This window comes from Talpa occidentalis, unplaced genomic scaffold, assembly GCF_014898055.3.
Source record: "Talpa occidentalis isolate TD23 unplaced genomic scaffold, MPIMG_talOcc4v2.1 talOcc4.12, whole genome shotgun sequence".
Lineage (NCBI taxonomy): Eukaryota > Metazoa > Chordata > Mammalia > Eulipotyphla > Talpidae > Talpa > Talpa occidentalis.
The window spans coordinates 46,967,019-46,980,094 of record NW_023601212.1 but is presented as its reverse complement, the minus strand read 5'-3'; positions in this window follow the sequence as shown (position 1 = coordinate 46,980,094).

Here is a 13,076-nt window from a genome sequence, read left to right as displayed (position 1 = left end):
TGAAGGTCCCCAGATTCATCAAGGAGTTACCCTAAATTGTTAGGAATACCCTTTGGGCGTCATTTGGTTTGGGGGGGACCCTGGAAGTGCCAAAATTATCTAATGTTTTTGGGTTATTAGACCTCCTTTCCTGAAGAGGTTGGTGGATGAGTGGAGTCCCTCCTTCCACAATACCCCAGGGACACTGAGGGAACCTTTTGGGCCAAGTCAGGCATTGGGGACCTGGGAGACCCTTTAGGGAGCAGAGGAAGGTGGCAAGGAACAGGGGGGCTGGCTCCTGCAAGTTTTCCCACCCAACAGGAAAAGAAAGAAAACAACCAGATCCCATGTACCCTCCCATGAGCCCTTTTACAAGTGACGGGCATGTTGCAGCGCCTACTCAGAAGAGACCTTCAGGTGTCCAAGGCAGGAAGTGAAGTCACAGCCCCAGTAAAGGGGCACCGTGGTGCCCACTCAGGAGGGCTAGTGGTCAGAATGTGGTGAGATCTCACATGGAAAATACTCAGGTCACATGTGCTTGGCCACAATCATGGATATGCCTGCTATGGTGCCGCTGCCTGATGACATGCTCTGCCCTTCAGAGCTGGGCCAGGAGAAGCTGCCCCTGCTCATATTAGCTCCAAGGCAGAGCCCCTCTGTGGGGCAAAATGCTCACCCTGCTGCTCCCAGGAACCACAGCCAGAGCACCACATGGCAGAACTTTCCAGGATGTGTGGGTCTCCGGGGAGGATAAGAAAGGACTGTGGACACCTATTCTCCCCCTTCCCCCCAGCACCAGCAGTCTTGGGTCCTAGGGTCTAATTACCCTCCCCACCCGAGGCTGATGCCTCTCCATCTCCAACTCTGGCTGGGCACCAGCCTCCAGGTCCCTGATCTTTGGCCCCATCCTCCAGGACATGGTGGTGGGGGAGTAGTGCCCTGTGCTGGGTACCCCCACCTTTGTCCTGGGAGGGCTGTAAAGGTGGGGAGACCTGGCTCTCTGAGTGCTGCAGGGCTCCTGGAAACACAGGATCCAGGGGCCAGAGTTGAAGGGCTCCCCTCTCCCGTACCCAAGTCAGTCCCAGGTCACTGCCTCCACCCTGACAGCTCCCCCACTTGAGGGCTCCCTACAGTATCTATGAAGTTCGGAGGCTTACAGCTTTGCCCCCTCCCGCCACCCCCCACTCCCACCCCTAGTGAAATCAGTACCCTCCCCATCCCCTGGGGGTCCGAAAATCTTCACTCACTCTGGCAGGGCTCACACATTCTCCTCCGCGTGTCCCTGGGTTCCAGACTCCGCGGAGCCCCTCTCTCCTGGTCCCTGCACCAAACCGTGTCCCCCTCCAGGACGTGCCTCCCTCTTTGGGCGCCCTGCCCGTCCCACCCGGTACCTGCGAGGCTCGGCTCCGGCGCGCGGACGAGACTGGAGGGGAAAGGGTCCCGCGCGGCCGCGGAACCCCGAGCGGGGGTCGGGGCTCAGGGCGCGGTCGGGGCGAGCAGTAGAGGGCGGCCGCGGGGACCAGGGGTGACGGGGCCGGGGGCGACGGAGCCGGGAGTGGCGGCAGCGGCGCATACCCCGGGGCCCTGCGCGCCGGGCCGGGCCGGGGGGCGAGCGCCCGCCCCGGCTGGGAGAGGAGGGGGCGGTGCGACGCGGGCGGCGCCGCCGATTGGACGAACCTGGCTTGGCACCGCCCCCGACGACCCCGCAAGCCCCGCCTCCACTTAAAGATCCCTCATTCCCGGGTGCCCCCTTCAGCCCCCCAACGCGTCCCTGGTCTACAAACTCGCCTCTCGCCCCGCGCGGTGAAGCTATAACTCTCGACCCCTACGGTCCTTGGGGCCTCCTAGACACCCCTTTCCCCAAAGCGGGTCCCCACAATACAGTCTTTTCACACCTGGGGGCCAGCCGCTCCGCCACACTTACTAGGGGGATAACTTTGCAAAGCGGCTGGACACTTCCCTCCTGAAATGACCTCTTCAGACTTTGCTCCTTGCGGGATAGCCTTGGGGTAGTGAAGCAGGAGGTTGCCAAGTGGGGGTGCATAGGAGCCCGCAGGAGAGGCTCTCAGGAAGGTGGTGAGTGCTTATTGAGGCTACTTCTTTGGAGCTCAGTCCTCCTCCCGGCTAGTCTTAACCCCCAACACCAATGTCAGGATGGCAGAACAGCAGAAGCCTGTTTGGGGAGTCCCCCATGCCCTGGCCCTTTCCCCTGATACTGAGGGTGTCCTTGTGCAACTCATTCATTCAACATTCATGGTGTTTTGGAGCCAAGGGGACCTGAAGGTGGGGCACCCTTTCTTCTTCCTGCCCCAGACATTCTCCCTCCTTGGCCTTACCCTGTTCTCACTCAACTTGGGGTGACTGAACCCCAGCCTGGGGGCCCCTGGGGACAACAGTTCTCTCGTCTTTCTCCCAGCCCCCCATCTGTTTTCTTCTGGACAGGGTCAGGACCATGTGATTGCTCGGCACAGCCTGAGGGCAGCTGATCTGTTTTGTTTCCTCTGCAGTGCCCAGAAACTGGACTGAATGAACCAACAAACTGGATGGCTGCTTGGGCAGAGGTGACCCCATGAGCTGGTGGTGGGAATGCTCAGCAGGGCCAGGTTGTGGGCCAGCATCAGTGAACAGGATTTCTGTCCCTCATTCCAAACTGCCAGGAACACTCCGAGGATGGCCTGGCCACAGTGGCAGTGCCCAGAGCTGTGATGGTCCACAAGTGGGGTCCTGGGCATCATCCATGCCCAGTCATGTCCAGAGAGGCACCGAGAGAAGGGCAGTGGAGATGCTAAAGGGGTGCATTCTCAGCCATGCACAAAGAGCAACCCTTTCCTCTGCACACCCCCAGCCACTCACCAGGACCTCCTAGGTCCCCCACTTGGCTCCACAGTCTCCCCTCAGTTCCCCGGGATCCCCTGCCCCCAGTCTTCCTTAGCACCCCCCTCTTCTCTTGTCCCCCAGTCTTCCTTAGGCCCCCAGCTCCCCCTCAGTCCCCAGTCTGCCTTAGCCCACTCCAGCTTCCCCCAGGCTCCTCTTGGGCCTCCACTCTCCCCTCATGCTTCTTCAACCTTTCCTCAGCCCCTGTTCCCCGGTCTCCCTTTAGCCTGGGTCCCACCTCCAGGCCTTTGCATGGACAACTAAGGGCTCTTTCTAAAGCACTACATTGATGGACCCACTCACATTCCTGCCCTATATTCAATGCCTGGCACCTGACACCCTAGTCTGCCTGTCCCATGAGAAGCAGTCATACCATGCCCATGAGTTGACCCTGGCCTGTGCAGGATGCTATGGGGTCCCTGCAGCATCTGACACTTTCTGAATTCAAGTCCAACATGCTAATGTCCTGAAATTCAAAAAACAAGGGCTACAGCTCCCTGAAAGCTGGTCCCCTGCCCTGCACAGGCCCCATAGGCTCTGCACACACCTTCTCCCTCTGAAAAGACCCCTTCTTCCCCTTTGGTCTCATCTACCTTAGGAGATCAGGGACTCCTTCCAAGGGGGCCAAACTTAGGATGGTCAACCTGGTGACCACTGCCTCCCTTTCCACATCTGCCCTGCAGCCTACTTGAACCTCCTCCCTCAGTGAAGCTGGCAGCGATGGGCCTCTGGGTGGGAACCCCTTGAGTCTCCATTCCAGACAAAGCTTCCCATCAGCCCACAGCTGGCTAGAAGGGACCTGGGAAGCTGCAAATGAACTTGTTGTTGGGATGTTCCTGGGGAGCCACGCCCAACCATCATCCCCCAGAAATGGCTGGCAGACCTAGCAGCCAAGGGGATATCTACTGCATAGGAAGCCCTAAGTCCTGGGGCAGTGACCAAGCATCTGGGTGCAGGAGGCCTGGGAGAACTTCATAGGAACTGAGGGACCCAGAAGGAGTGCCCTGAGGTTGGGGTGAAGGGGAGGCCGAAGCCACAGAAATATCAGACCTATCCTGGGTTTAAAAGATGGCTGCCTAAACAGAGGCTGTGCCCTGGGCCCCATGAGTGTGGGGATGGCAGCATGGGGAAATATAGCCATTCATTCACCCAGCCATCCACCCACTGATGCACCCACCCACCCACCACCCACACATCCACCGAGCCTCTTCTCTGAGTCTAGTGTTGATCTTCTAGAGGGGGAGAAACCCTCTTCAAATAAGGTATGAAAACAGCAAGAATTATAGATAAAAGCATTGGGAAAAGATCCAACAAAGTCACAAAAAATAGGAACAGGGGCGAGACTTTACGGTGGTCAGAGGAGGCTCCCTGGAAGAGGGGACATTCTAAAGGGTCCAAGTAGCTGGTGCTGGGAAAGCACGGAGGAGGATGCACTCAGCATGGGCAATGGCAAGGCAAAGGCCCTGAGGTGTGCTCCAGGGCCTCACTCAGAGGATGTGGTTCAGGGAGAGACTGACTAGCTAGCTAGTCAAAGATGGACAGGGGTCGCCCCCACAGGGCTGTGTGTGAGTGAATTCTGAGCAAAGCAGGAGTGCTGGAGGGGTGATCTCCCTAGGCTGCTATGAATTGGTGGAAGGTGTAGAAAGGGGAGCAGGGGGCCTCCCCTGGTGGAGCAGTGGTTGAGCGCTGGGCTTTGAAGCTGCCTGCAGCCTCTGCAGCACTGATTCCATTCCAGGCTGCATGAGAGTGTCCCACATGGCACGCAGACCTCTCCTACTGTGTCCGCTGCTCCCCTCAGCAGTGTATTTCGTCTCTCTACCTGTTCTGTTCCCCACTCTGGCTCTGGTGAATTCTCTCATTCGCCCGCGTTTCTGACTGTACCCAGTGCTTGTATAAATAAATAAATAAATCTTTAAAGAAAAAAAAAAAAAAGAAAGGGGAGCAGAAAGGCCAGGGGGAACTGGGGCAGTTGCTGGGCTCCCCCAGATTCAGGGGCCAGGAGACGCGTATTCATGGTGTCAGCAGGGCTAATACTCTGAGGAAGGAAGACACACAAAATCCCCCAAACTCACAGTTTCAGGCCAGTGGGCAGGGAAACACTCTTGAGTTGATACATAAATGCAACGGACCTTTGCAGAGGATCCACAGAGAAAATTTGACTAAGGAGGGGCCTCCCTGGTGGTGCAGCGGGTTGAGCAGAGAGCTGTGAAGCTGTCTGCAGCCTCTGTAGTGCGGGTTTGATTCCCCACCAGCCAGGAAGATACCCACATGGCGCGGCAGACCTCTCCTGCCTCACCTGCTGCTCCCCTCGGCAGTGTCTTTGGTCCATATGCCTGCTCTGTTCCCCGCTCTGTCTCTGGTGAATCTCTCACCCTCCTGCGCCTCTGACCTGTACCCCAGTTCTTGTATAAATAAATAAAATGTTTTAAAAAAATTTGACCAAGGAGGATGCAGGCGGGCTATACCTGGAACCCCCTGGTCCTCAGTTCACTGAGCCCTCAGTCCTTAGCCTGGAGGAGTGGGCAGCCTGGAGTGACAGGCAGGCAAGGAAGAGACTGTTGTAGCAAGGAGTCCCTGATAAGCATCTGAGATTTTGTGGAGCTCCCACCACACACACTGGGAACCCACCCCAGGACTGTTTTCTCCTTTCTGCTGGCAGTACCGTCCTTGCCCCAAACACCAGCATCACTTCCCTCAGCATGGTAGGGTCAGCTCTCCCAGCAGCCCCACATCCAAACCATCCTCACCCCAAAATCTGCTCCAGGCAACTCCTCCCTCCACCCCACCTTTCCCTGCAGCCTCTGCCTCAGCACAAACCCTGGGGACAGAGACTCCAAATCACAGCAGGTGTCCTGGTGTGTGGCTACAGGTTTAAACAGAGTCCCTCCAACACCCAGTCCATGCAGGACCTCAGAGTGTGGCCATATTTGGATATCTGGCCTTTGCAAATGTAGTTAAATTAAGATGAGGCTATACTGAGTTCGGGTGGCCCTAACCCAATGACTGGTGTCCTTATAAGAAGGCCGTGTGCAAACACAGACACACACAGAAGGACATATGGGGATGGAGGCAGAGACTGGAAGGATGTGGCCACAAACCGAGGTCACCTGAGGCCCCTTGGAAGCTGGAAGAGGGGAAGGCTCTTCCCTTGGAAAGTCCAGAGGGAGAATGGCCCCACTGATGTCTGGGTTTCAGATTTCTGGCCTCCAGAGCCACAAGAGAATAAAGTCCTATTGTTCTAAACACCCAGATTGTGATTATTTGTTATGGCGGCCCTGGGGGACACTCAGACAGAAATCATGGACAAGGGACTGTACCTCAGAGTCTGTTTTATCATCAGTGTGATCAGGACCCTCTGAGGGCAGCAGCAAGGGGTTAGGGAGCTAATTCCCCACAGTTGTGCTGGCACACAGGTGGCGCTCACTGGGTGCTCCTGGTTGCTTCTGGCCTGATCATCAGCCGGGCCATTCTAGAAGTGCCTTCCTGGTGTCTCTGGCCCCAGTCCAATCTCTGCCAGTCTCATTCTGTGTCCCCCCTCCCCTCACCACCTTCCTTGTAAAAATCAGATTCTGGGGGCTCTGTGGTTACCTGTGGCACTCATGGCACCTGGGACAATTAGAGCTGGGACACAGCCTTGCCCACTGACAAACTTCTACTCATCCTTCTAAATCCAGTTCAAAGTGCAAGGATACCTCCTCCAGGATGCTGTTCCAGCTTTCTCCTGACACAAAGGATCCCTACTTCCCTTGGACAGAAACCTGTTCTCACATGATCTATCCTACAAGTCTAGTTTGATCTAGGATGTGTCCACTTATCTCCATCCCTGAGTCCTTGCCCTGGTCCCCGCCCAGCTGACGATACCCAGCCTCTTTGGCTTCTGAATTGGCCCTCTGCCACTTCCTCTCCAGACTGACAGTCCCTGCTCTCCTTGGCAACCACAGGGGCTTCTGAAAATCATAATTAGATCCTGTGTCTATCCTGCTCATATACCCTCCATGGCTCCCCATTGCTTTGCAGTCCACCCCCTCACCTCCTCCCGAGTTCCTCTTGCTGAGTTTTAGTCCCTGCCTGCAGACCTCCCTACCTTTACCATCCTGCTCTTTCCCCCTCGATCACTCTGTTCCAGTCACACTAGCCTCCGCACTGTTCCTCAAACATGCCCTTTGTATATGTAATTCCCTCTGCATGGTATGCTGTTCTTCCAATGCTGGCCTGGCTGCCTCTTGTGCCCAGCTCACGTTCACCTTCCTGGGGAGGCCACTCTGCCCTCTGTGGGAGCTCCTCACCCCCCCCCACTCCCCATCATTGTCAAATCCATTGTGGTGTTTGATTTTCCACCCACCAAGAGCTGATTTAGACCAGGCTTAGTTCCCAAAGTGTCCCCAGCATCCAGCTCAGGATGTGGCAACTAGCAAATATTCAGTGTTTACTGACTGACTAAACAATCCTCTGTCCTTTCCACACCCCATCGGCAGCTTACTGCCCACCCCGGAATATTAGCTGATGCTTACAGGGGAAAGAAGGTGCAAAGGGGCTGTGAGCAGGAGCATGTCCCTGAGGGCTATCCCCTGAGTGAGCCCAGGGATTGGGGAAGGGTGGCTGGCAGAAACTGTAAAGGTCCTGGTTCTTGAAATGTGGTTCAACTCCCCCCTTCAGGGTGGGTAACACTGTGTGTCACTTAGACTTTCTGAGCTGGTTCCCCGCCACCAGTGATCAGAGAAAGTGGACAATGGCTCTGGAGGAGCGGGGAGTGCTCTAGAAAGCACAGTCATTGTTATTTCATTATTATATTGTTAGTTCTTAAGTACTAAGTACTTATTGTTAGTACTTTCAAAAGTTGGCACTTTTTTCTTAAGTCGCCAGTTTTTCTACTTCCCCTCTCCCTCCCCCCCCTTACCCTAAAGGTGCGCTGACCTGGGATTCACTCACCCTGGAGTGCAGGGGTCTTCCCGGTGAGCCACTGCCAAGGGGCTGGTCCCTTTCGGCGGCCCGTTGGGTTACCACTTGTCCAAAGAGGGGATGTGGCCGCCTTTCTTTTCCCCTCCACCTATAAGGACCAGACACAGATGGGGTGTGGCTGGAGGCAGGGCCCTAGAAGATGAGGGTTTGGATAGCTCCCAGATTGCAATGGCCTTTAGAGCACATTTGGGTTCTGACAATCTGGGTCGACTCAAAAGTTTTAAAGATAGGGGTGTGGTTTGTTTAGTAGAACTCTGTTTCCTCCCTCAGGTGAATCTTGGCTGACACATTGCCCCCCATACTAGGTCTCCTCCCCAGAGCCCCTACCCCCTACCACTGGACACTGCCTTTCCATGCTGCTTCCTGTCCTCCCCTGTGTCCCTCTGATTCCTTCGCCACGGGAGATCTGGATGGGTGAGGTAGGGGTGGACTGGCTTGAGAACGGAGGAGGAGGGAATCCCTGGTGTGACTGCCCCCAAATGTTCCCCCTAAGCCGCAGCTGCCCTGGGGCCCTAGCTCCCTCCTGGTGTTCACTCTATCTACACAGGACTGTCTCCAGAGTCTCCATATGTGCACACAGTGCCCCGGTTCCGCCCTGTAGGATGGAGGCACAGGGCGCAGAGGACAGTCGCCTGGGGTCTGGGAATATAGCCAGACCCCAGAACATGACTGAAAGGGAAACCTGTCCTTGAATGTCTGAGCCTCAGTCATCCTTTCCTTTGTCAGGGGTCTCCGGGTGAGGCCGGTGGCAGGACGCAGGGACTGCTCTTTCCAGTTAGGGGGGTCTGGAGCTGGGGGATTCCAAGGTCAGCCAGAGGGGGCATGCTGCAGAGCAGAGATCATTCTACAGGCTCAGGATGTTCTGGCTCACTCATCAGAAACCCCCCACCCCCCACCGCCCCCCAACCAGGGGATTTCCTTAGAGGATGGAGGGAGAGCGGATGAGAGACCTGGGAGCCCAGAGGTGGGAGCCAAGCCCGGGCTTCTCCACTAAGTCCAGCCTGGGCTTCCAGCAGGGTGGAGAAACTAGGAGTGAGGAGCCCCAATACCCCCTCCCAGTTTTCAGGGCCCAAACAGGGGCCACACACCCACTCTGACAGTTAAACGCAGGGAGCGCAGGATCCTAAGACTGACAAAGCCAGCTGAATTCTGGGGTTAGTGAGCTAGCTACAAACCCAGCTCTGCCCCTGCCCTGCTGGGTGACCTTGGCTAAAAGCTAACCCTCTCTGGGCCTCCATTCCTCTTTTTGTCAGTGGGTGGGGGGGGGTGGGGGGAGATGCACAGAGAAGAGCACAGAGCAAGGTCCCCAAACAGTAAGCTGGCAGGTGGGGGTTCCCTTCCACTCTGCAGCGGGGAATCCCAGTCACACACTAGGAGAGAAAGGCCTGGGGGGAGGGGGTCAGTCATTCCCTCACTCCCTCCACTAAGGGCAGCACTGAGGGTCCCCATGTTCCCACCCTCACCCAGTGGGAGAATGTCTCCAGATCTCAAATTGCAGGAAGCAGAAGCCCCCTCATCACCGGGGTGCGTCTGGAGGGCTCTGGAGCTGACCCCGGTTTGGTGTTGGGAGGGGGAAGGGAAGGGGTTCTCCCTCGCACCCTCCCTCAGCACCCCCCTTGAATGCCCCAAGACAGGCAAACCCTGACCGATACCCCCCCCACCCCAAGGAGAAGGGGAGCACGGCTGACACCTCCGCCCTGTGATCCCCTCCCTGCCTACTCACCGGCCGGCGGCCGCAGCAGCAGGAGCCCCAGCGACTGGCCCGCGCGCGAAGACAAGTGCACCGCCGGGCAAGGGCGTGTGAGCAGGAGGGTGTGCGCGCGCCGCCGCAGCGCTGACCCCCTCCTCGCCGCCTGGGCCCCGCCCCGCCACCCAGGGAGGGGGCGCTGACCCCGCGGAGGAACTGGGGCCGCGGGCGGCGGCCACAGCCCGAACTCCCACCTAACACTGCTTCTCCAGAAGGTGGGGGGGAGTCCCCGTCCCCGGTCTAGCACCAGCCCCCTCCCCCTAGGGGCGTGACTGCAAATCTGAAACAGCGCTCCCAAAGGACCCTCCGTCGCCGCCGCTCCCCGCGCTCATTACACAGACGGGGAAACTGAGACCCGGCGTGGGGGGGTCGGGTGTCCCCTCGTCAGGACCCAGAGCTGTAGGCGCGCAGAAAACAGCTGCCCCCTCACTATGGGGTATGCTCTCCAGCGCCCAGGAGGGAGAGGAGCCAGGGAGAGAGAGAAAGGGAGCAATTAAGCCCCCTGCCCCCAGCCTGAGCCAGCTCTGAGGTCTGGGGTTCCGTGGGACCCCGAGGCTTCCGCCAGCTGGTGCTGATGCTGGGATGGAAGGTGCCAGTGAGGGAGGAGGACCTCGGGTGGCTAGAAAACAAGCCACAGAAAACTTCTCAGTCTCATTGTTGGGCCATGCCTTCCCCCACCGCCTCGCCCTGTGGGGGACTCGGCTCAACTTAAGTGGGTGGTAGGGTTGTGAAAGTCACTCTGCCAACTTGAAACAATGTGCTCCTGGGGTCTGGGTCACTATAGGGTGTGTGTGTGTGAGAGAGAGAGAGAGAGAGAGGAAACACACACACACACACACACACACACACACACACACACACGGCCCCTCCAGTGACCGAGGCCCTGCCCAGGCAGCTTTGTGAGCCTGTTACCTCCAACCAATAGACTGCACCCACCTCTGGGGTCTCTCTTGCTAGGGCTAGGGAGAATTTTGGCTGCCAGCTGTTTTGATTTTCTCCTCTTCCAGGGCCCCCAAACACTCCCAGGGAGCGTGGTGCACTCCCGGGCATCCCGCTCTCTGAACCCCACCCATCTTCTGCCTGGGCCTGGGATGAGGGGCTTTCCTCTTGGGAGAAACGAGGCTTCTACGAGCCTCTAACCTTTTTGTTGTTATTGTTTCCCCTCTCTTTCCTTCCATTCATTCTAAAAATAGCCCTTCCCCTTCACCCCGCCTCCAGCAGGAGCATCTTGCGAAAGGTAAAGAGCTCCGCCGAGCCCGCGAGTCCGAGGCCGGGATTCCGCGGCGCCTGCGGGACCAGGGCAGGGGGTGGGGCGGCAACCGCGGGAGCCGGGTGGGGAGTAACTACCTGCGCATCCCCCCTCCATTGTGTGAGAAACAAGCTCAGAGGGTGTCGCCAGTGACCGTGACAGTGTAGGGAGGGAAGGAGAACAAAGGAGTGGGGGGAAGCTTGGGGTCTGCATAGTGGAGGGAGAGAGGGAGGGTTGCACAAACCGCGGGGGCTCCACAGAGGGGGTCACCCAGCACCTCGATGGGGGAGACTCCCGGTGCCTCTGGGAAGGCTAAGGCGGTTTTCTCTGTTGGACACAGAGTGGGATAGTGGGAGGGAGGCAGCTGTGACAAGGGGGAGCATCACTGGGAGTTTCTGCTGCTCACTTGCCTTCTCAGTCCCTACTCTGGTCCCCACTGTCCCTTTTTCCGTGAAGCTGCCACCAAATTACATTCTCATCCATGTGACTGGTCACATTCCTGCCCTGTATAACTCCAGTCCCCTCCTTGAACCAAGAGGATGAACTTGACCTTTCTGGGAGTAGTCTGGCCCCCAGTCACCTTTGCCCCAATCCTTCCACTGTCACCCTGGCCAGCCCATCACACTCCTGCCACACCCAGTGTCTGTCCTAATCCCTCCAGCCTCAGGGCCTCTGCATGTGCCCTGCCAATATGTCCTTTCCTGGAGCGCTTCATCCCCTATTGTCTTTCAGAGGCTGGACAAATGTCGAATCCTGCTTAGAGTCATCCCTGCTATGAGAATGTCACCCTAGTTTACTGTCCTACCCTGCTCTGGTGTGGTCTGTTAACTAAGTCACCTTATGCCTCCCCTAGGGGAATGTGCCCCCCCCCCAACTTGGGTCTGGCTGATGAGAGGGGGAAGTCTGACCTACCACCCCAGGAGATACCCATTCCATAGATAAGGACCCTTTGCAGAGCTAGCTACCCTGAAAGCACCCCAAGGATAAGGGAGGAACGATTCTGCAGGAGGAACTGCCTAGAATGGTGACAGTAAAAACAGGCGCTCTGATATTCCTCACTCCTGGACTCTTAACCCATTTCCAGAATACATGTGCTAGAAAAAATGATCCACAGGGACCGTGTTCCTGGCCTGCTGAACAGAAGCCAGGCCCAGGCAAGTGTCAGGATGGTAAATAAATATGAAAAGCAAAGATGGGGGAGGGGGCAGGGAGACTCTAGGGTCAGCCCAAGACCACAGGAGGCTGGAAGTTGACCTTTCCCCTGTTATTAGTTTTCCCATGATTTTTTATCGTACACTTTTTGAAGCAAAAGGGAAGGATAAAAGGAAATTTGCTTTGTTGGCTGGTACAAAAGCCCAGAGAGAGTATGTGCTCCGATGGGATTGAAAACGCAGCTGTTGTGCTGAGAAATAAAACACCCTCCCCCCTCCCATACTTGCCTCCATAAAATCGTGCTCAAATGTTTTTTCAGCACCTGCTGTGTGTGCTTATGTGCCCAGAGACTGATGGGGGCCTGGCGAGTGGAGGTTCCCTGGGTGGAGGTGACTCTCGTGTATCCCTAGGAGGGATGTCATGTTGCCTCTGCAGGGACAGACCCAAGAGGCTGTGGGGGGTTGAGATATCGAGAATTGCCCCTGAAGGTGCCTGTGGGTGCCACACCTTTGCGCTTTTCACTACCTGGGGAGAACTGGACCTCAGGCTGGGGTGTTCAGGGACTGGATGAGGGAGATAGAACAGACAGGGTGAGGGTGAGGATGTGGGGAGAACTAGGGAGAGGAGAGAAAAAAAGCATCTTTCACAAGTTCCTGGGGATTTCAGAAAGGCTCAAGGATATGGGGTAGGGAGAGTGATCAAGATCCGTGCTGCCAGATGAAATGCAGGGCACGGAATGGGACATAGTTATAAAAATAAAATTCGTTGTATTTCTTAAAGTCAAGTTTAGCTGAGCGGCCTGTAATTTGTGTGTGTGTTTTTCTTTTCTAAATCTGGAAATCCTAGAGCTGATTTTTTTTCTGGTTTGCGGTGTATGTGTGTGGTGCTGGGGGCCCCGAAGGTTCGCTCCTCTCATAGTCCCCCTTCCCTCCCCTTCTCTTTGTCACCCTCTTATCTCTTAACTGCTCCCTAAATTCCAGTCTTTCTCCTTTTCCTTTGTTGTCCTCCTCCCCTGAGCGCTTTCCTGGGCCCCCACCCTCCTGCACCCTTTTCCCCGCCACCCCGTCTTCCCCTTACCCATTACCTTCGTCCCACCCAGTCTCCACTTGACCGTCC